The sequence below is a fragment of the Sapajus apella genome, unplaced genomic scaffold, assembly GCF_009761245.1.
Source record: "Sapajus apella isolate SASKATOON/1434 unplaced genomic scaffold, GSC_monkey_1.0 scaffold193, whole genome shotgun sequence".
NCBI lineage: Eukaryota > Metazoa > Chordata > Mammalia > Primates > Cebidae > Sapajus > Sapajus apella.
Window position 1 is genome coordinate 79,772 of NW_022437133.1, and position 20,777 is coordinate 100,548.

Sequence of the window (20,777 nt, forward strand, 5' to 3'; positions counted from 1 at the left end):
TCTAGTAGCTGTGTTTGGACATTCCCGAGTGAATTGGATTGTATGGTGTAATGAGGAATATCTAGTTCTAAAATGAAAACGGAACTATCTAACAGAATCGTTGTCTATTTGTGCATTAAACTTACAGAGTTAAACTGACGTGTATATGCATTAGTTTAGAAACCCTATCTGTGGAGAACCTAAAAACAGATATTTCCAGCGAAATCCAGGCGTATAAGAAACAGCAGTAAGACCGCATCTAAAACACAGAGGAAATGAATACTCTGCTGTGTGTTCATTCTACAAAGGTATTTCAATCTATGTTTAGATTTATTGAGTTAGAAACAGGTTTCTTCTGGGAGCTGTGTTTGGACATTCCCAAGTGAATGAGAGCATATGCTGTAATGAGAAACATATGGTTTTACAAATGAAAACGGAGCTATCAAACAGAATGGTTGTCTCCATGTGCCTTCAACTTACACAGCTAAACCGACATGTGTAGACATCAGTTTAGAAACTATTTCAGTGTAGAATCTAAAAACAGACATTTTAAGGAATATCTCAATATATAAGAAATAGCAGGAAGACTGCTTCCAAAACACAGTAGAAACCTATCTTTTAAACTGCCCTGCTGTGTGTTCGTTCAACTAAGGGAGGTGAATCTATGTTTAAATTCAGTGATTTAGAAACATGGTTCTTCAAGGAGCCGTGGTTGAACTTTTCCGAGTGAATGAAATTCTATGCTGCAATGAGAAACTTATGGATTTAAAAACGAAAACGGAGCTATCAAATAGAATGGTTGTCATAGTGTGCATTAAACTTACAGAGGTAAACTGATGTAGGTATGCAGAAGTTTAGAAACACTTTCTGTGGAGAATCTAAAAACAGACATTTGCAGTAAAATCCTGGCCTACAAGTAATAGCAGTAAGACTGCATCTAAAACCAGAAGAAATATACCTTTAAAACTGCTCTGTTGTGTTTTTGTTCTGCTATGGGATTTGAATCTATGTTTAGATTCAGCTAGTTAGAAACACGTTTCATCTAGGAGCTGCTCTTGTAAATTATCAAGTGAATGGGAGTATTTGCTGTAATGATAAACATCAGGTTCATAAAGGGAAACGGAGCTATGTAACAGAATGCTTGTCAATGTGTGCATTCAACATACAGAGGAAAACTGATGTGTGTATACAGCAGTTTAGAATTCCTTTCTGTGGAGAATCGAAAAACAGACATTTTCCATTGAAATCCCGGCATATAAGAAATAGCAGTAAGACTGCATCTAAAACACAGAAGAAACATGTATTTCAAACTGCTCAGCTGAGTGTTCCTTCAACTAAGAGAGTTGAGCCTATGTTAATATTCAGCGAGTTAGAAACACGTTTTATCTAGGAGCTGCATTTAGACATTCCCGTGTGAATGGGATAATGTGCTCTAATGAGAAACACCTGGTTCTAAAACGAAAATGGAGCTATGCAACAGAATGGTTGTCAATGTGTGCATTCAACTTACAGAGTTAAACTGATGTGTATATGCAGCAGTTTAGAAACCCTTTCTGGAGAGAATCTAAAAACAGGCATTTCCAGCCAAATCCAGGAATATAAAAAATAGCAGCAAGACTGTATGTAAAACACAGAAAAAAAGTATCCTTCAAACAGCTCTGTTGCATGATCGGTCACCTTAGGGAGTTGCATCTATGTTTAGATTCAGCGAGTTAGAAACACCTTTCTTCTAATAGCAGGATTCAGATATTCCAGAATGAATGTGAGTATGTGCTGTAATGAGAAATATCTGGCTCTAACACGAAAACGGAGCTATATAACAGAATGGTTGTCAATGTGGGCATTCAACTTACAGAGGTAAACTGATGTGTGTACAAAACAGTTCAGAAACCCTTTCTGTGGAGAATCAAAAAACAGACATTTCCAGACAAATCCAGGCATATAAGAAATAGCAGTAAGACTGCATCTAAAATACAGAAGAAAAGGATGTTTCAAACTGCTCTGCTGTGTGTTCGTTCATCTTAGGGAATTGCATCTATGTGTTCATTCAGCGAGGTAGAAACACTTTTCTTCTAGGAGTAAAGTTTGGATATTCCAGAGTGAATGTGAGTATAGGCTGTAATGATAAATATCTGTCTCTAAATGGAAAGCGGTGCTATGTAACAGAATGGCTGTCAATTTGTGCATTCAACTTACAGTGTTAAACTGATGTATGTATGCAGCAGTTCAGAAACTCTTTCTGTGGAGAATCTAAAAACAGACATTTCTAGCCAAATCCAAGCATATAAGAAATAACAATAAGTCTGTGTCAAAAACACAGAGGAAACGTATCTTTCAAACTGCTCTGCTGTGTTCGTTCACCTTAGGGTGTTGCATCTATGTTTAGATTCAGCGACTTAGATAGACCTATATTCTAGGAGCAGCATTTGGGTATTCAAGGGCGTATGGTGTAATGCGAAATATCTGGCTCTAAAAGAAAAACCGAGCTATCTAACAGAATGGTTGTCAATGTGTGCATTCAACTTACTGAGTTAAACTGATGTGTGTATGCACCAGTGTAGAAACCCTTTCTGGGGAGAATCTTAAAAAAAATTTCCCGCTGAATTCAGGCATATAAGCAATAGCATTAAGACTGCATCTAGAACACAGAAGAAACCTATCTTTCAAACTGCCCTGTTGTGTATTCTTTCAACTTAGGTAGTTGCATCTATGTTTAGATTCAGCGAGTTAGAAAAACATTACTTTTAGGAGCAGCATTTGGATATTCCAGAGTTAATGGGATTATAAGCTCTAATGAGAAATATATGGCTCTAGTAGGAAAACCGGGCTATCTAATAGAATGGTTGTCAATGTTTGCATTCAACTTACAGAGTTATACTGATATGTATATTCAGCAGTTAAGACACCCGTTCCATGAAAATTTAAAAACATACATTTCCAGACAAATCCTGGCATATAAGTAATAGCAGTAAGACTGTGCCTAAAACACAGAAGAAACATATGTTTCAAACTGCTTTGCTGCGTGTTCATTCACCTGGCTCTAAAAGAAAAACGGAGTTTTATGTAACAGAATTCTTGTCAAGGTGTATATTCAACTTACAGAGTTAAACTGATGTGTGTATGCAGCTGCTCAGAAAACTTTCTGGGAACAATATAAAAACAGACATTTCCAGCCAAATGCAGGCATTGAAGAAAAAGCAGTAAGTATGCAAGTAAAACACAGAAAAACTGTATTTTTCAAACTGCTCTGCTGTGTGTTTGCTCACCTTAGGGAGTTACACCTATGTTTTCATTCAGCGAGGTAGAAACACTTTTCTTCTAGGAGCAACGTTTGGATATTCCAGAGTGAATGGGGGTATAGGCTGTAATAAGAAATATCTGGCTGTAAATGGAAAACACAGCTATCTAACAGAATGGCTGTCAATGTGTGTATTCAACTTACAGTGTTAAACTGATGTGGGTATGTCCCCAGTCACAAACCCTTTCTGGGGAAATCTTAAAACAGACATTTCCAGCCAAATACAGGCATATAAGAAACAGAAGGAAGACTCTGTCTAAAACACAGAAGAAAGGTATCTTTTAAGCTGGTCTGCTGTGTGTTCTTTGAACTTTTGAGTTGCATCTATGTTTAGATTCAGCGAGTTAGAGAAACCTTTCTTCTAGCAGCAGCGTTTGGATATTCCAGAGTTAATGTGAGTATATGCTGTAATGAGGATTATGTGTCTCTAAAAGGAAAATGGAGCTATCTAACAGAATGATTGTCAAGGTGTGCATTCAACTTATGGAGTTTAACTGATGTGTGTATGCAACAGTTCAGAAACCATTTCTGGGGAGGATCTAAAAACAGACATTTCCAGGAAATCCAGGCATATAAGAAATAGCAGTAAGACTGTGTCTAAAACACACAAGAAACCTATCTCTCAAACTGCTCTGCTGTGTGTTTGTTCACCTTAGGGAGTTGCATCTATGTTTAGGTTCAGCGATGTAGAACATCTCTCTTCTTGGAGCAGCGTTTGTATATTTCAGAGTGAATGGGAGTATATGCTGTAATGAGAAATTTCTGCATCTAAAAGGAAAACGGAGCTATCTAACAGAATGGTTGTCAATGTGTGCATTCAACTTACAGAGTTAAACTAAGGTGGATCCAAGGTGGCTGTTTAGGAACAGCTCAGGATTGCAGCTGCCAGTGAAAGTGCAGAGGGTGAGTGGACGCCGCATTTTTATTGCCCACAAAATAGGAAATTCCCAGGGGGAAGAGCTCCATGGGTCACCAGTGTGGCTGTTTTGGCCAGCGCAGCTGTGTCAGCTGGCACAGCTGCTTTGCCCCGAGTGGCTGCTTTGTCAGTGCCCACTGCAGCAGTTCTTCATACAAAATACGCTGGAATGGGTGCCTTTTTGGCTGGCGATTGGAATGACTGGAAGTCACCCATTCCTCCGTCTTAAAAGGGGACTCAACAGGGAACCAGTACAGTAGATTCCAGGGCAAAAAATGGGCCACGAATCTCAGTGCTGCTGCTTAAGCCAGTACAGTGAGTCACTGCATGGGAAAACACAGAGATTCTGGCGCCTCTTCAACAGGAAAATAGAACACCAACTTAAAAAAAAAAGGCTCTGAGGCAGGGAGCCAGGCGATCAGGCTCGGCTAGCCCCACCCCCCACAAAAGAACAGCAATCAGAAACTCTCTGCATTGAGAGTTTCACAGCAAGTGTAGCTGAACCCCGGATGGTCCAGCTCTGCGGGGGAGGGGCATCCACCATTACCATGGCAGTCCAAAACCATGGAGGTAGTCAGCCAATGCTTAGGCAGCCCGCAGTTGCCAAGGCAACCCGTCATTGCTGAGGCAGCCCACCATAGCCAAGGCAACCCACCACTACAGACAGAGTCCGCCATAACAGAGGCGGGCCACTATTGCCGAGGCAGTTCTATCTACACCCATATAAATAGGACTGCAGGGAAGTTCACTCAGCAGCTAGGCAGAGCCCACAGCAGTTCAGCAAAGCCTCTACAGGCAGGCAGTGACTAGGCTGCCGCCTTGCTGGCAGGGCAGCTCCGAAAAAAAAAAAAAAAAAAGAGGACAGCAACATAATGGAAACCCATAAGTAAAGCCCTAAATCTCTGGGACAGAGCGCCTGGGAATGAAAAGCAGTTTCTGAGTTATGCTGCAGCAGACCTAAATGTACCTGCCCAGCAGCTCTGAATGAAAAACGAAGCTCACAGTTCAGCATTTGAGCTACTATAAATAACAGAATGTCTCCTAAAGCAGATCACTGTCCCCTGTATATCCAAAGAGCCATCTCATACAGGAGAGATTAGACTGACACTTGCCAGGTATCCTTCTGGGACAAAGATAGCGGAAGAAGAAAACTGGTAACAACCCTTATTGTTCTGCAGCTGCTGCAGGTGATCCCCAGGCCAGCAGGGCCTGGAGTGGACCTCAGCATACCTACCACAGAGGATCCAGACTGTTAGAAGGAAAACTAAGAAACAGAAATAAACTCATCATCAACAAAGAGAATGTCCACTCAGAGACCCAATCTGAAAGCCAGCAACTACAAAGACAACAGGTGGACAAATCCATAAAGATGGGAAGAAACCAGCGCAAAAAGGATGAAGACACCCAAAATCAGAACACCTCTCCTCCTACAAGGAATCACAACTCCTCACCAGCAAGGAAACAAGGTTGGATGGAGAACGAGTGTGATGAAATGACAGAATCAGACTTCAGAAGGTGGGTAGTAAGAAACTTCTGTGAACTAAAAGAATATGTTCTAACCCAATGCAAAGAAACGAAGAAACTTGAAAAAAAAATTGACGAAAAGTTAATGAGAATGGACAAAATAGATAGGAATATATATGAATTGATTGAGCTGAAAAACACAACACGAGAACTTCACGAAGCATGCACAAGTATCAACAGCCGAATTAACCAAGCAGAAGAAAGGATATCAGAGATCGAAGATCAACTCAATGCAATAAAATGGGAAGGCAAGAAAAGAGAAAAAAGGGTAAAAAGGAATGAGCAAAGTCTCCAAGAAAGGTGGAACTATGTGAAAAGACATAATCTACGTTTGATAGGCATACCTGAATATGACGAAGAGAATGAATCCAAGCTGGAAAATACTCTTCAGGATATTATCCAGGAAAACTTTCCCAACCTAGCAAGGCAGGCAAATATTCAAGTCCAGGAAATACAGAGAACATCACAAAGATATTCCTCAAGAAGAGCAACCCCAAGGCACATAACCGTCAGATTCACCAGGGTTGAAATGAAGGAGAAAATACTAAGGGCAGCCAGAGAGAAAGGTCGGGTTTCCCACAAAGGGAAGCCCATCAGACCTACAGCAGATCTCTCAGCAGAAACCCTACAAGCCAGAAGAGAGAGGGGGCCAATATTCAACATCTTTAAAGAAAAGAACTTTCAACCCAGAATCTCCTATCCAGCCAAACTAATCTTCATAAGTGAAGGAAAAATAAAATCCTTTGTGAACATGCAAGCACTCAGATATTTCATCACCACCAGGCCAGCTTTACAAGAGCTCCTGAAAGAGGCCCTACACATATAAAGGAACAACCAGTACCAGCCACTCCAAAAACATGCCAAATGGTGAAGAGAATCAACACAATGAAGAATTTGCATCAACTAATGGGCAAAACAGCCAGCTAGCACCAAAATGGCAGTATCAAATTCACACATACCAATATTAACCCTAAATGTAAATGGACTAAATGCCCCAATCAAAACTCACAGTTTGCAAATTGGATAAAAAGCCAAAACACATTGGTGTGCTGTATTCAGGAAACCCAATGCACATGAAAGAATACACGAAACCTCAAAATAAAGGGATGTAGGAAGATTTACGAAGCAAATGGAGAGCAAAAAAAGCAGGAGTCGCAATTCTTGTCTCTGATAAATTAGATATTAAAGCTACAAAGATCAAAAGAGACAAAGAAGGACATTACATAATGGTAAAAGGATCAATGCAACAAGAAGAGCTAACGATCATAAATATATTCACATCCAATACAGGAGCAGCCAGATACATAAGGCAAGTTTTTAATGACTTACAAGGAGTCTTAAACTCCCACAAAATTATAGTGGGAGACCTTAACACCCCATTGTCAATGTTAGATCAACGAGACAGAAAATTAACAAGGATATCCAGGACTTGAACTCAGACCTCGACCAAGCAAATCTAACAGACATTTATGGATCTCTGCACCCCAAATCCACAGAATACACATTCTTCTCAGCACCACATCACACCTACTCTAAAATTCACCACATAATTGGGAGTAAATAACAACTCAGCAAATGAAAAAGAACAGAAATCATAACAAACAGTCTCTCAGACAGCAGTGCAATCAAGTTAGAACTCAGAATTCAAAAACTAACCCAGAAGCGCACAGCTTCATGGAAACTGAGCAACTTACTCTTGAATGTTGACAGGATAAACAATGAAATGAAGACAGAAATAAAGTTCTTCTCTGAAACCAACGAGAATGAAGACACAACACACCAGAATCTCTGGGACACATTTAAAGCAGTCTCTAGAGGAAAATATATAGCAATAAGTGCCCCCATGAGAAGCAAGGAGAGATTCAAAAATTGACACCCTATAGTAAAAATTGAAAGAGCTAGAGGAGCAAGATGAAAGAAACTCAAAGTCTAGTAGAAGACAAGGAATAGCTAAGATCAGAGTAAAACTGAAGGAGATAGAGACACAAAAAAAACCTTAAAAAAATCAATAAATTCAGGAGATATTTTTTTGAAAAGATCACCAAAATAGACAGACCACTAGCCAGATTAATAAAAAAGGAAAGAGAGAATAACCAAATTGATGCAATAAAAAAACGATAAAGGGCATATCACCACAGATTCCACAGAAATCCAAACCATTATCAGAGATTATTACAAACAACTCTATGCACATAAACTAGTAAACCTGGAAGAAATAGATAAATTCCCAGACACTTGCCTTCTCCCAATCCTAAACAAGGAAGAAACCAAAACCCTGAACAGACCCATAACAAGGTCTGAAGTTGAGGCAGCAATTAAGAGCTTACCACCCAAAAAAAGCCCAGGTCCAGACGGGTTCACAGCCGAATTCTACCAGACATACAAAGAGGATCTGGTCCATTCCTATTGAAACTATTCCAAACAATACAAAAAGAGGGAATTCTTCCCAAATCATTTTATGAGACCAACATCATCCTGATTCCAAAACCCGGCAGAGACTCAACAAGAAATGAAAACTTCAGGCCAATAACCATAATGATTATAGATGCAAATTCTTCAATAAAAAACTGACAAGCCGATTGCAACAGCACATCAAAAAGCTTATCCACCATGATCAAGTAGGTTTCATCCCTGGGATGCAAGGCTGGTTCAACATACGCAAGTCAATAAACGTAATTCATCACATAAACAGAACCAAAGACAAAAACCACATGATTATCTCAATTGATGCAGAGAAGGCCTTTGACAAAATTCAACAGCCCTTTATGCTAAAAACCCTCAGTAAGCTAGGTATTGACGGAACGTATCTCAAAATAATAAAAGCTATTTATGACAAAACAACAGCCAATATCATACTGACTGACCAAAAACTGGAAACATTCCCCTTGAAATCTGGCACTACACAAGGATGTCCTCTCTCACCACTCCTATTCAGTATAGCACTGGAAGTTCTAGCCAGAGTAATCAGGCAAGAAAAAGAAATAAAGGGTATTCAAATAGGAAAGGAGGGAGTCAAATTTTCTCTATTTGCAAATGACATGACTGTATATCTAGAAGACCCCATCGTCTCAGCCCAAAATCTCCTGAAACTGATAAGCAACTTCAGCGAAGTCTCAGGATACAAAATCAATGTGCAAAAATCACAAGCATTCCAATAGGCCTATAGCAGACTTAAAGAGAACCAAATCAAGAGCGAACAGTCATTCACAATTGCCGCAAAGAGAATAAAATACCTAGGAACACAACTAAGAAGGAATGAAAAGAACCTCTTCAAGGAGAACTACAAGCCACTGCTCAATGAAATAAGAGAAGACATGAACAGATGGAGAAACATTCCATGTTCATGGTTAGGAAGAATCCATATCGTGAAAATGGTCATACTGCCCAAAGTAATTTACACATTCAACGATATCCCCATCCAGCTACCAAAACTTCGTCACAGAACTGGAAAAAAACACATTAAACTTCATATGGAACCAAAAGAGAGCCCGAATAGCCAAGTCAATTCTAAGCAAAAAGAACAAAGCAGGAGGCATCACACTACCAGACTTCAAACTATACTACAAAGCTACAGTAATCAAAACAGCATGGTACTGGTACCAAAACAGAGATATAAGCCAATGGAACAGAACGGAGGTCTCAGAGGCAACACAACTTATCTACAACCATCTGATCTTTGACAAATCAGACAAAAACAAGCAATGGAGAAAGGATTCCCTGTTTAATAAATGTTGTTAAGAAAACTGGCCAGCCATGTGCAGATAGCAGAAAGTGGACCCCTTCCTCACTCCTTACACTAAAATTAACACCAGATGGATTAAAGACTTAAACATAAGACCTAACACCATAAAAACCCTAGAAGAAAATCTAGGCAAAACCATTCAGGACATAGGTTGTATTCAAGGACTTCATGATCAAGACACCAAAAGCATTGACAACAAAAGCCAAAATAGACAAATGGGACCTAATTAAACTCCACAGCTTCTGCACGGCAAAAGAAACCATCATTAGAGGGAATCGGCCACCAACAGAATGGGAAAAAATTTTTGCAGTTTACCTATCTGACAAAGGGCTGATATCCAGAATTTACAAAGAACTAAAACAGATTTACAAGAAAAAAACAAACAAGCCCATTCAAAAGTGGGCAAAGGTTATAAGCAGATGCTTTACAAAAGAAGACTTACATGAGGCCAACAAGCATATGAAAAAATGCTTATCATCACTGGTCATCAGAGAAATGCAAATCAAAACTATGTTGAGATGCCGTCTCATGCCAGTTAGAATGGCGATCATTAAAAAATCTGGAGGCAAGAGATGCTCGAGGGTATGTAGAGAAATAGGAACACTTTTACACTGTTGGTGGGAGAGTAAATTAGTTCAACCATTGTAGAAGACAGTGTGGCAATTCCTCAAGGACCTAGAAATAGAAATTCCATTTGACCCAGCAATCCCACTACTGGGTATATATCCAAAGGACTATAAATTGTTCTACTATAAGGACACGTGCACACGAATGTTGATTGCAGCACTGTTTACAATAGCAAAGACCTGGATCCAACTCAAATGCCCATCGATGATAGACTGGACAGGGAAAATGTGGCACATATACACTATGGAATATTATACAGCCATCAAAAACGATGAGTTTGCATCCTTTGTAGGGACATGGATGAACCTGGAAACTTTCATTCTCAGCAAACTGACAGAAGAGCAGAAGATCAAACACCACACGTTCTCACTCATAGGCGGGTGTTGAACAATGAGAACACATGGACACAGGGAGGGGAGCACTACACACTGGGGTCAGTTGGAGGAAAATAAGGGAGGCACATTGGTGGGTGGGTAGTTGGGGAGAGATAGCAAGGGGAGAGATGCCAGATGTAGGTCATGGGAAGGAAGGCAGCAAATCACACTGCCACGTGTGTACCTATGCAACAATCTTGCATGTTCTTCACATGTAATCCAAAACCTAAATTGCAATAAAAAAAAATAAACACGATTCTTCTAGGAGCTGCGTTTGGGCATTCCAGAGTGAATGCGTGTATATGCAGTAATGAGGAATATCTGACTCTAAAATGAAAATGGAGCAATCTAACAGAATGGTTGTCAATGTGTGCATTAAGCTAACAGAATTAAACTGATGTTTTTATGCAGGAGTTCCAAAACCCTTTCTTTGGAAAATCTAAACTGAGACATTTCCAGCCTAATCCCGGGATATAAGAAATAGCAGTAAATCTGCATCTAAAACACAGAAGAAACGTAACCTATAAACTGCTCTGCTGTGTGTTTGTTCACGTTTGGGAGTTTCATCTATGTTTAGATTCAGCGAGTTTGAAACACGACTCTTATTGGAGCTGCACTTGTGCATTCCAGAGTGAATGGGAGTATATGCTGTAATGAGAAATATCTGGCTCTAAAACAAAAACAGAGATCACTAACAGAATGGTTGTCAGTGTGTGCATTCCACATACAGAGTTAAACTGATGTATGTATGCAGCATTTTAGAAACACTTTCTGTGGAAAATCTAAAACCAGACATTTCCAGCCAAATCCAGGCATAGAAGAAATAGCAGTAAGGCTGCGTTTAAAACACAGAAGAAACGTATCTTTCAAACTGCTCTGCCGTGTGTTCATTCACCTTAGGGAGTTGCATCTATGTTTAGATTCAGTGAGTTAGACGCACGTTTCTTCCAGGAGCCACGTTTGTACATTCCAGATAGAATGGGAATATAGGTTGTAATGAGAAATATCTGGCTCTAAACGAAAACGGAGCTATCTAACAGAATGGTTGTCTATGTGTGCATTCAGCTTACGGAGTTAAACTGATGCTTATGCAGCAGTTCAGAAAGACTTTCTCTGGAGAATCTAAAAACAGACGTTTCCAGCCAAATTCAGGCATATGAAAAATAGCAGTAAAACTGTGTCTAAAACACAGAAGAAATGTACCTTTCACACTGCCCTGCTTGTGTGTTCTTTCACCTTAGGTCGTTGCATCTATGTTTAGATTCAGCAAGATAGAAACATTTTTCTTCTAGGAGCTGCGTTTGCGCATTCCAGAGTGTATGGGAGTATACGCTGTAATGAGAAATATCTTGCTCTAAAACGAAAACGGAGCTATGTAACAGAATGGTTGTCAATGTGTGCATTCAACTTACATAGTTAAACTGATGTGTGTATGCAGTAGTTCAGAAACCCTTTCTTTGAAGAATATAAAAACAGATTTCCAGCCAAATCCAGGCATATAAGAAATAGCAGTAAGACTGCGTCTAAAACACAGAAAAAACGTATCTTTTAAACTGCTCTGCTGTGTGTTCGTACAGCTTAGGGAGTTGCATCTATGTTTAGATTCAGCGAGTTAGAAACACGTTTCTTCTAGGAGCTGCGTTTGGATATTCCAGAGTGAATGGGAGTATAAGCTGTAATGAGAAATATCTGGCTAAAAACAAAAACGGAGCTAGGTAACAGAATGTTGGTCAATGTGTGCATGAAACTTACAGAGTTAAACTGATCTGTTTATGCAACAGTTCAGAAAACCTTTCTGTGGAGAATGTAAAAAGAGACATTTTCAGCCAAATCCAGGAATCATAGAAATAGCAGTAAGACTGGGTCTAAAACTGGTAAGAAATGTATCGTTCAAAAAGCTCTGCTGTGTGTTCTTTCACCTTAGGGAGTTGCATCTATATATAGATTCAGTGAGTTAGAAACAGGTTTCCTCTAGGAGCTGCTTTTGCACATTCCATAGTGAATTGTAGTATATGCTGTAATGAGAAATATCTGGCTTTAAATAAAAGCAGAACTAACCAACAGAATTGTTATCAATGTGTGCATTTGACACACAGAGATTAAAAGATGTGTTTATGCAGTGGTTCAGAAACACTTTCTGTGGAGAACATAAAAACACACATTTCCTGCCAAACCCAGGAATATAAGAAATAGCAGTAACAGCATCTAAAACACAGAAGAACCGTATCTTTCATACTGCTGTGCTGTGTGTTCGTTTACCTTAGGGAGTAGCATCTATGTTTACTTTCAGCGAGTTAGAAACATGTTTCTTCAAGGAGCTGCATTTGGACATTCCAGAGTGAATGGGAGGATATGCTGTAATGAGAAATACCTGACTCTAAAACGAAAACGGAGCTATCTAACAGAACGGATGTCAATTTGTGCATTAAACTTATAGAGTTAAACTGATGTGTGTATGCAGCAGTTCAAAAACCCTTTCTGTGCAGAATCTAAAGACGACAGTTCCAGCCAAATCAAAGCATACAAGAAAAAGCAGTAAGACTGTGTAAAACAGGAAGAAATGTATCTTTCAGACTGCTCTGCTGTGTGTTCATTCACCTTTGGGAGTTGCATCTATGTTTAGCTTCAGCATATTAGAAACATGATTTTCTTGGACCTGCGTTTGGACATACCAGAGTAAATGGGAGTATGTGTTGTAATGAGAATTATCTGGGCCTAAAATGAAAACGGAGCTACCTAACAGAATGGTTGTCAGTGTGTGCATTCAACTTACAGAGCTGAACTGATGTGTATGCAGCAGATCAGAAACCCTTTCTTGGAGAATCTAAAAACAGACATACCCATCCAAATCCAGGCATATAAGAAATAGCAGTAAGACTGTGTCTTAAACACAGAAGAAATGCACCTTTCAAACTGCTCTGCTGTGTGTTCATTCACCTTAGGGGATTGCATCTATGTTTAGTTTCAGCGAGCTAGAAACATGTTTCTTCTAGTGGCTTCATTTGGACATTCCAGAGTGAATTGGAATGTAGGCTGTAATGAACAATATATGGCTCTAAAACGAAAATGGAACTATCTAACCAAATGGTTGTCATTATGTGCATTCAGCTTACAAAGTTAAACTGATGTGTGCATGCAGCACTTCAGAAATCCTTTATGTGAGGTATCAAAAAATAGACTTTTTCAGCCAAATCCAGGCATATAAGAAATAGCAGTAAGACAGCGTGTAAAACACAGAAGAAACAAATCTGTCAAACAGCTCTGCTATGTGTTTGTTCACCTTAGGGAATTGCATCTATGCTTAGTATCAGCGAGTTAGAAACATGTTTCTTCTAGGAGCTGCGTTTGGGCATTCCAGAGTGAATGGGAATATATGCTGTAATGAGAAATACCTGACTCAAAAAAGGAAATTGAGCTATCTAACAGAATGGTTGTCAATTAGTGCATTCAGCTTACCGAGTTATACTGATGTGTGTATGCAGCAGTTCAGAAACACTTTCTGTGGAGAATCTAACAGCAGACATTTCCAACCAAATCCAGGTGTATAAAAAATAACAGTAAGACTGCATCTAAAACACAGAAGAAACTTATCTTTCAAACTACTCTGCTGTGTTCACTCCCCTTAGGGAGTTGCATCTATGTGTAGATTTAGTGAGTTAGAAACACGTTTCTTCTAGGAGCTGCGATTGGACATTCCAGAGTGAATGGGATTATATGCTCTAATGAGAAATATCTGGCTCCAAAACGAAAATGGAGCTAACCAACAGAAGGTTTGTCAATGTTTGCATCCAACTTACAGAGTTAAACTGATTTCTGTTTGCAGCAGTTGAGACATCCTTTCTGTGGAGAATGCAAAAACAGACATTTCCAGCCAAATTCAGGCATAGAAGAAAGCACCAGGTATAAAACACAGAAGAAAGGTATCATTCATACTGTGTGTCTGTTCACCTTATGGAGTTGCATCTATGAACACATTTAGAGAGTTAGAAACATGTTTTTTTAGGAGCTGCATCTTGGCATTCCAGAGTGAATGGGAGTATATTCTGTAATGAGAAATATCTGAATCTAAAACGAAAAAGGAGCTATCAAACAGAATGGTTGTCAAAGTGTGCATTCAACTTACAGAGTAAAACTGATGTGTGCATGCAGCAGTTCAGAAACTCTTTCTGTGGAGAATCTAAAAACAGACATTTCCAGATAAATTCAGGCATATAAGAAATAGCAGTAAGAATGCACCTAAAACACAGAAGAAACGTATCTTTAAACTGCTCTGCTGTGTGTTCGTCCACTAAGGGAGTTGCATCTATGCTTAGATTCAGCAACTTAGAAACACCGTTCTTGTAGGAGCTGCTTTGGGACAGTCTAGAGTGAATGGGAGCATATGCTTTAAAGAGAAATATCTGGCTCTAAAAAGAAAGCAGAGCTATCTAACAGAATGGATGACAATGTGTGCATTCAAATTACAGAGTTAAATTGATGTGTATATGCAGCAGTTCAGAAACCCTTTCTGTGGAGAAACTAAAAAGAGACTTTTCCAGCCATATCCAGCCATAAAAGACACAGCAGTAATACTGCGTCTAAAGCACAGAAGAAATGTACCCTTTAAACTGCTCTATTGTGTGTTAATTCGCCTTTTGGAGTTCCATCTATGTTTAGCTTAAGCGACTTAGAAACACCTTTCTTCTAGGAGCTCCGTTTGGACATTCCAGAGTGAATGGGAGTATATGCTGTAATATGAAATATCTCTCTGTAAAATAAAAGCAGAGTTATCTAACAGAATGTTTGTCAATGTGTGCATTCAACTTACAGAGTTACACTGATGTTTGTATGCAGTAGTTCAGGAACCCTTTCTGTGAATAATCTAAAAACAGACATTTCCAGTCAAATCGAATCATTTAAGAAATAGCAGTAAGACTGTCTCTAAAACACAGAAGGTTCGTATCTTTCAAACTGCTCTGCTGTGTGTTCGTTCACCTTAGAGAGTTGCATCTATGTTTAGATTCAGCAAGTGAGAAACACCTTTCTTGTAGGAGCTGTGTTTGGACATTCCAGGGTGAATGGGAGTATAGGCTGTAATGAGAAATATCTGGCTCTAAAACAAAACAGACCTATCTAACAGAATGGTGTTTAATGTCTGCATTGAACTGACAGAGTTTTACTAATGTGGGTATGCAGGAGTTCAGACATCCTTTCTGTGTAGAATCTAAAAACAGACATTTCCAGCCAAATGCACGCATTTGAGAAATAGCAGTAGGACTGCGTCTAAAACAAAGAAGAATCATGTCTTTCAAATTGCTCTGCTGTGTGTTCATTCACCTTAGAGAGTTGCATCTATGTTTAGATTCATTGAACTCGAAACACGTTTCTTCTCAGAGCTGCGTTTGGACATTCCAGAGTGAATGGGAATATATTCTATAATGAGAATCCTGAACCTAAAATGAAAACGAAGCTATCTAACAGAATGCTTGTCTATATTTGCATTCAACTTACATAGTAAAAGTGATGTGTGTATGGAGCATTTCAGAAACCCTTTCTGTGGAGAATCTAAAAACAGACATTTCCAGCCAAATGCAGGCATAGAAGAAATGGCTGTAATACTGTATATAAAGCACAGAAGAAACGTATCTTTCAAACTGCTCTACTGTATGTTCATTCACCCTAGGGAGTTGCATCTATGTTTTGATTCAGCGAGTTAGAAACTCGTTTCTTCTAAAAGCTGTGTTTGGATATTCCAGAGTGAATGGGAGTATAAGCTGTAATGAGAAATATCTGTCTCTAAAACAAAAACGAAGCTATCTAGCAGAATGGTTGTCAAGGTGTACAATCAACTTTCAGAGTTAAACTGATCTGTGTATGCAGCAGTTCAGAAACCCTTTCTGTGGAGAATCTAAAAACAGACGATTCCAGCCAAATGCAGGCATAGAAGAAATGCCTGTAATACCGCGTCTGAAGCACAGAAGAAACGCGTCTTTCAACCACCTCTTCCGTATGTTCATTCACCTTAGGGAGTTGCATCTGTGTTTAGATTCAGTGAGTTAGAAAAACGTTTATTCTAGGAGCTGCGTTTGGACGTTCCAGAGTGAAGGTAAGTACATGTTGTCATAAGAAATATCTGACTCTAACACAGAAAAGGAGGTACATAACAGGATGGTGGTCAAAGTGTGCCTTAAACTTACAGAGTTAAACTGATGTGTTTATGCAGCAGTTCAGAAACCCTTTCTGTGGAGGATCTAAAAACAGACATTTTAAGCCAAATCCAGGCATAAAAGAAAGAGCAGTAAGAATGTGTCTAAAAGTCAGAAGAAATGTGTGGTTCAAACAGCTCTGCTGTTTGTTTCTTCACCTTAGGGAGTTGCATCTGTATTTAGATTCAGCGAGTTAGAAACACGTTTCTTTTAGGAGGTTCTTTTGCACATTCTAGCGTGAATTGGAGTATATGCTGTAATGAGAAATATCTGGCTCTAAAACGAAAACAGAGCTATCCAACAGAATTGTTATCAATGTGTGCATTCGACACACAGAGATAAACTGATGTGTTTATGCAGCAGTTCAGAAACATTTTCTCTGGAGAATACAAAAAGAGATATTTTCAGCCACATCCAGGCATATAAGAAATAGCAGTAAGACAGCGTCTAAAACACAGAAGAACCGTATCTTTCACACTGCTCTGCTGTGTGTTACTTTACCTTAGGGAGTTGCATCTATGTTTACTTTCAGCGAGTTAGAAACACGTTTCTACAAGGAGCTGCATTTGGACGTTCCAGAGTGAATGGGAGTGTTGGCCATAATGAGAAATATGTGCCGCTAAAATGAAAAAGGAGCTATCTAACAGAATGGTTGTAAATGTGTGCATTCAACTTACAGTGTTAAACTGATGTGTGTATGCAGCACTTCAGAAACCCTTTCTGTGAAGAATCTAAAAACACACATTTCCAGCCAAATCCAAGCATATAAAAAATAGCAGTAAGACTGCATCTAAAACACAGAAGAATCGTATCTTTCAAACTGCTCTGTGGTGTGTTCGTTCACCTTAGGGAGTTGCATCTATGTTTAGATTCAGCGAGTTAGAAACATGTTTCTTCTAGAAGCTGCGTTTGGACATTCCAGAGTGAATGAGAATATATGTAGTAATGAGAAATATCTTGTTCTAAAATGAAAATGGAGCTATCTAACCGAATGTTTGTCAATGTGTTCATTCAACTTACAGAGTTAAACTGAAGTGTATGCAGCAGTTCAGACACCCTTTGTGTGGAGAATCTATAAACAGACATTTCCAGGCAAATCCAGGCAAATAAGAAATAGCAGTAAGCCTTCGTATAAAACACAGAAGAAACGTATCTTTCCAAGTGCTCTGCTCTGTGTTCATTCACCATAGGTCGTTGTATCTATGTTTAGATTCAGCGTGGTAGAACACAATTCTTCTAGGACCTGCACTTGGATATTCCAGGGTGAATGGGAGTATATGCTGTAATGAGATATGTCTTGCTCTAAAATGGAAACGGAAGTATCAAACAGAATGGTTGTCAATGTGCGCATTCAACTTACAGAATTAAACTGATGTGTGCATGTGCCAGTTCAGAAAACCTTTCTGTGGAAAATCTAAGAACAGACATTTCCAGCCTAATCCAGGCATAGAAGAAAAAGCAGTAAGACTGCGTTTAAAACACAGAAGAAATGCATGTTTCAAACTGCTCTGTTCTGTGTTTCTTCATCATAGGGAGTTGCATCTCTGTTTAGATTCAGCGAGGTAGAAACAACATTCTTCTAGAAGCAGTGTTTGGATATTCCACAGGTAATGAGAGTATATGCTGTAATGAGAAATATGTGGCTCTAAAAAGAAAACTGAGATATCCAACAGAATAGTTGTAAATGTTTGCATTGAACGTACAGAGTTCAACTAATGTGTCTATGCAGCAGTTCAGAAACCCTTTCTGTGAAGAAGCTAAAAACAGACATTTCCTGCCAAATCCAGGCATATAAGAAAAAACAGTAAAACTGTGTCTAAAACACAGAAGAAACGTATCTTTCAAACTGCTCTGCTATTTGTTTGTTCACCGTACGGAGTTGCATTGATGTAGAGATTCAGAGAGTTAGGAACCTGTTTCTTCCATGAGCAGCGTTTGGACATTCTGGAATGAATTGAAGTGTATGCTGTAATGAGAAACACCTGGTTCTTAAATAAAAACATAGCTACCTAACAGAATGGTTGTCAATGTGTGCATTCAACTTACAGAGTTAAACTGATTTGTGTATGCAGCAGCTTAGAAACCATTTCTGTTGAGAATCTAAAAACAGACATTTCCAGCAAAATCCCAGCATATAAGAAAAAGCAGTAAGAATTCGTCTGAAACAGGGAAAAAATGTATCTTTCAAACTGATCTGATGTGTGTTCGTTCAACTAAGGGAGTTGCAACTATTTTAATATTCAGTGAGTTGGAAACCCGTTTGTTCTAGAATCTGCGTTTGGACATTTCCGAGTGAAAGGGACTATATGCTGTAACGAGAAACATCTGGTTCTAAAACGAAAATGGAGCTATCTAAAAGAATGGCTGTCAATGTGTGCATCAAACATACAGAGTTACTGATCTGTGTATGCAGCAGTTCAGAGACCCTTTCTGTGGAGAATCTAAAAACAGACATTTCCAGCAAAATCCAGCCATATAAGAAATAGCATTAAGACTGCGTCTAATACACAGAAGAAATGTATCTTTCAATCTGCTCTGATGTATATTCGTTCAACTAAGTGAGTTGCATCTATGTTTAGATTCAGCGAGTCAGAAACCCCTTTCTTCTAGGAGCTGCGTTTGGACATTTCCTAGTAAAAGGGATTCTATGCTGTAATGAGAAACATCTGTTTCTAAAACGAAAACGGAGCTATCTAACCAAATGTTTGTCAATGTGTTCATTAAACTTACACAGTTAAACTGATGTGTATGTAGCAGTTTAGAAGCCCTTTCTATGGAGAATCTCCAGCGAAATTCTGGCATATAAGAAATAGCAGTAAGACTCAGACTAAAACACAGAAGAAACGTGCTTTTCAAACTCCTCTCCTGGGTGTTCGTTCAAGCAAGAGAGTTGCATCTATGTTTACATCCAGCGAGTTAGAAACATCTGGTTCTAAAATGAAAACAGAGCTATCTAACAGAATGTTTCGCAATGTGAGCATTCAACTTACAGAGGTAAACTTATGTGTGTATGCAGCAGTTTAGAATCCCTTTCTGTGGAGAAACTGAAATCAGACATTTCGAGGAAAATCTTGGCATATAAGAAATAGCAGGAAGACTGCATCTAAAACACAGAAAAATCGTATCTCCCTAACTGCTCTGCTGTGTCTTCGTTCAACTAAGGAAGTTGCATCTACATTTATATTCAGAGAGTTAGAAACTCGTTTCTTCTAGGAGTTGCGTTTGGGCATTTTCCAGTGAATGAGAGTATATGCTACAATGAGAAACATCTGGTTCTAAACCAAAAAGAGAGCTATCAAACAGAATGGTTGTCAATGTGTGCATTCAACTTACAGAGGTAAACTGATGTGTATGCAACAGTTTACAAACCCTTTCTCTGGAGAATCTAAAAACACACATTTCCAGCAATATCCCAGCATGTAAGAAATAGGAGTCAGACGGCGTCTCAAGCACAGCAGGAACGTATTTTTCAAACTGCTCTGTTGTGTTTTTGATCAACAAAGGGTGTTGCATCTATGTTTAGATTCAGCGAGTTAGAAACCCGTTTTTCTAGGAGCTGAGCTTGGACATTCCCAAGTGAATGGGAGTATATGTTGTAAATAGAAACATCTGGTTCTCAAATGAAAACAAAGCTTTCTAACAGAATGGGTGTCAATGTGTGAATTCAACTTACAGAGTTAAACTGATGTGTGTATGCAGCAGTTTAACAACCCTTTCTGTGGAGGATCTATAAACAGCCATTTCCAGTAAAATCCCGGCATATAAGAAATAGCATTGCCGGGAGCGGTGGCTCAAGCCTGTAATCCCAGCACTTTGGGATGCCGAGGCGGGTGGATCACGAGATCAAGAGATCGAGACCATCCTGGTCAACACGGTGAAACCCCGTCTCTACTAAAATACAAAAAATTAGCTGGGCATGGTGGCGCGTGCCTGGAATCCCAGCTATGCAGGAAGCTGAGGAAGGAGAATTGCCTGAACCCAGGAGGTGGAGGTTGCGGTGAGCCGAGATTGCGCCATTGCACTCCAGCCTGGGTAAGGAGAGCGAAACTCCGTCCTCAAAAAAAAAAAAAAAAAAAAAGAAATAACATTAACACTGCATCTAAAACACAGAAGAAACGTATCTTTCTTATTT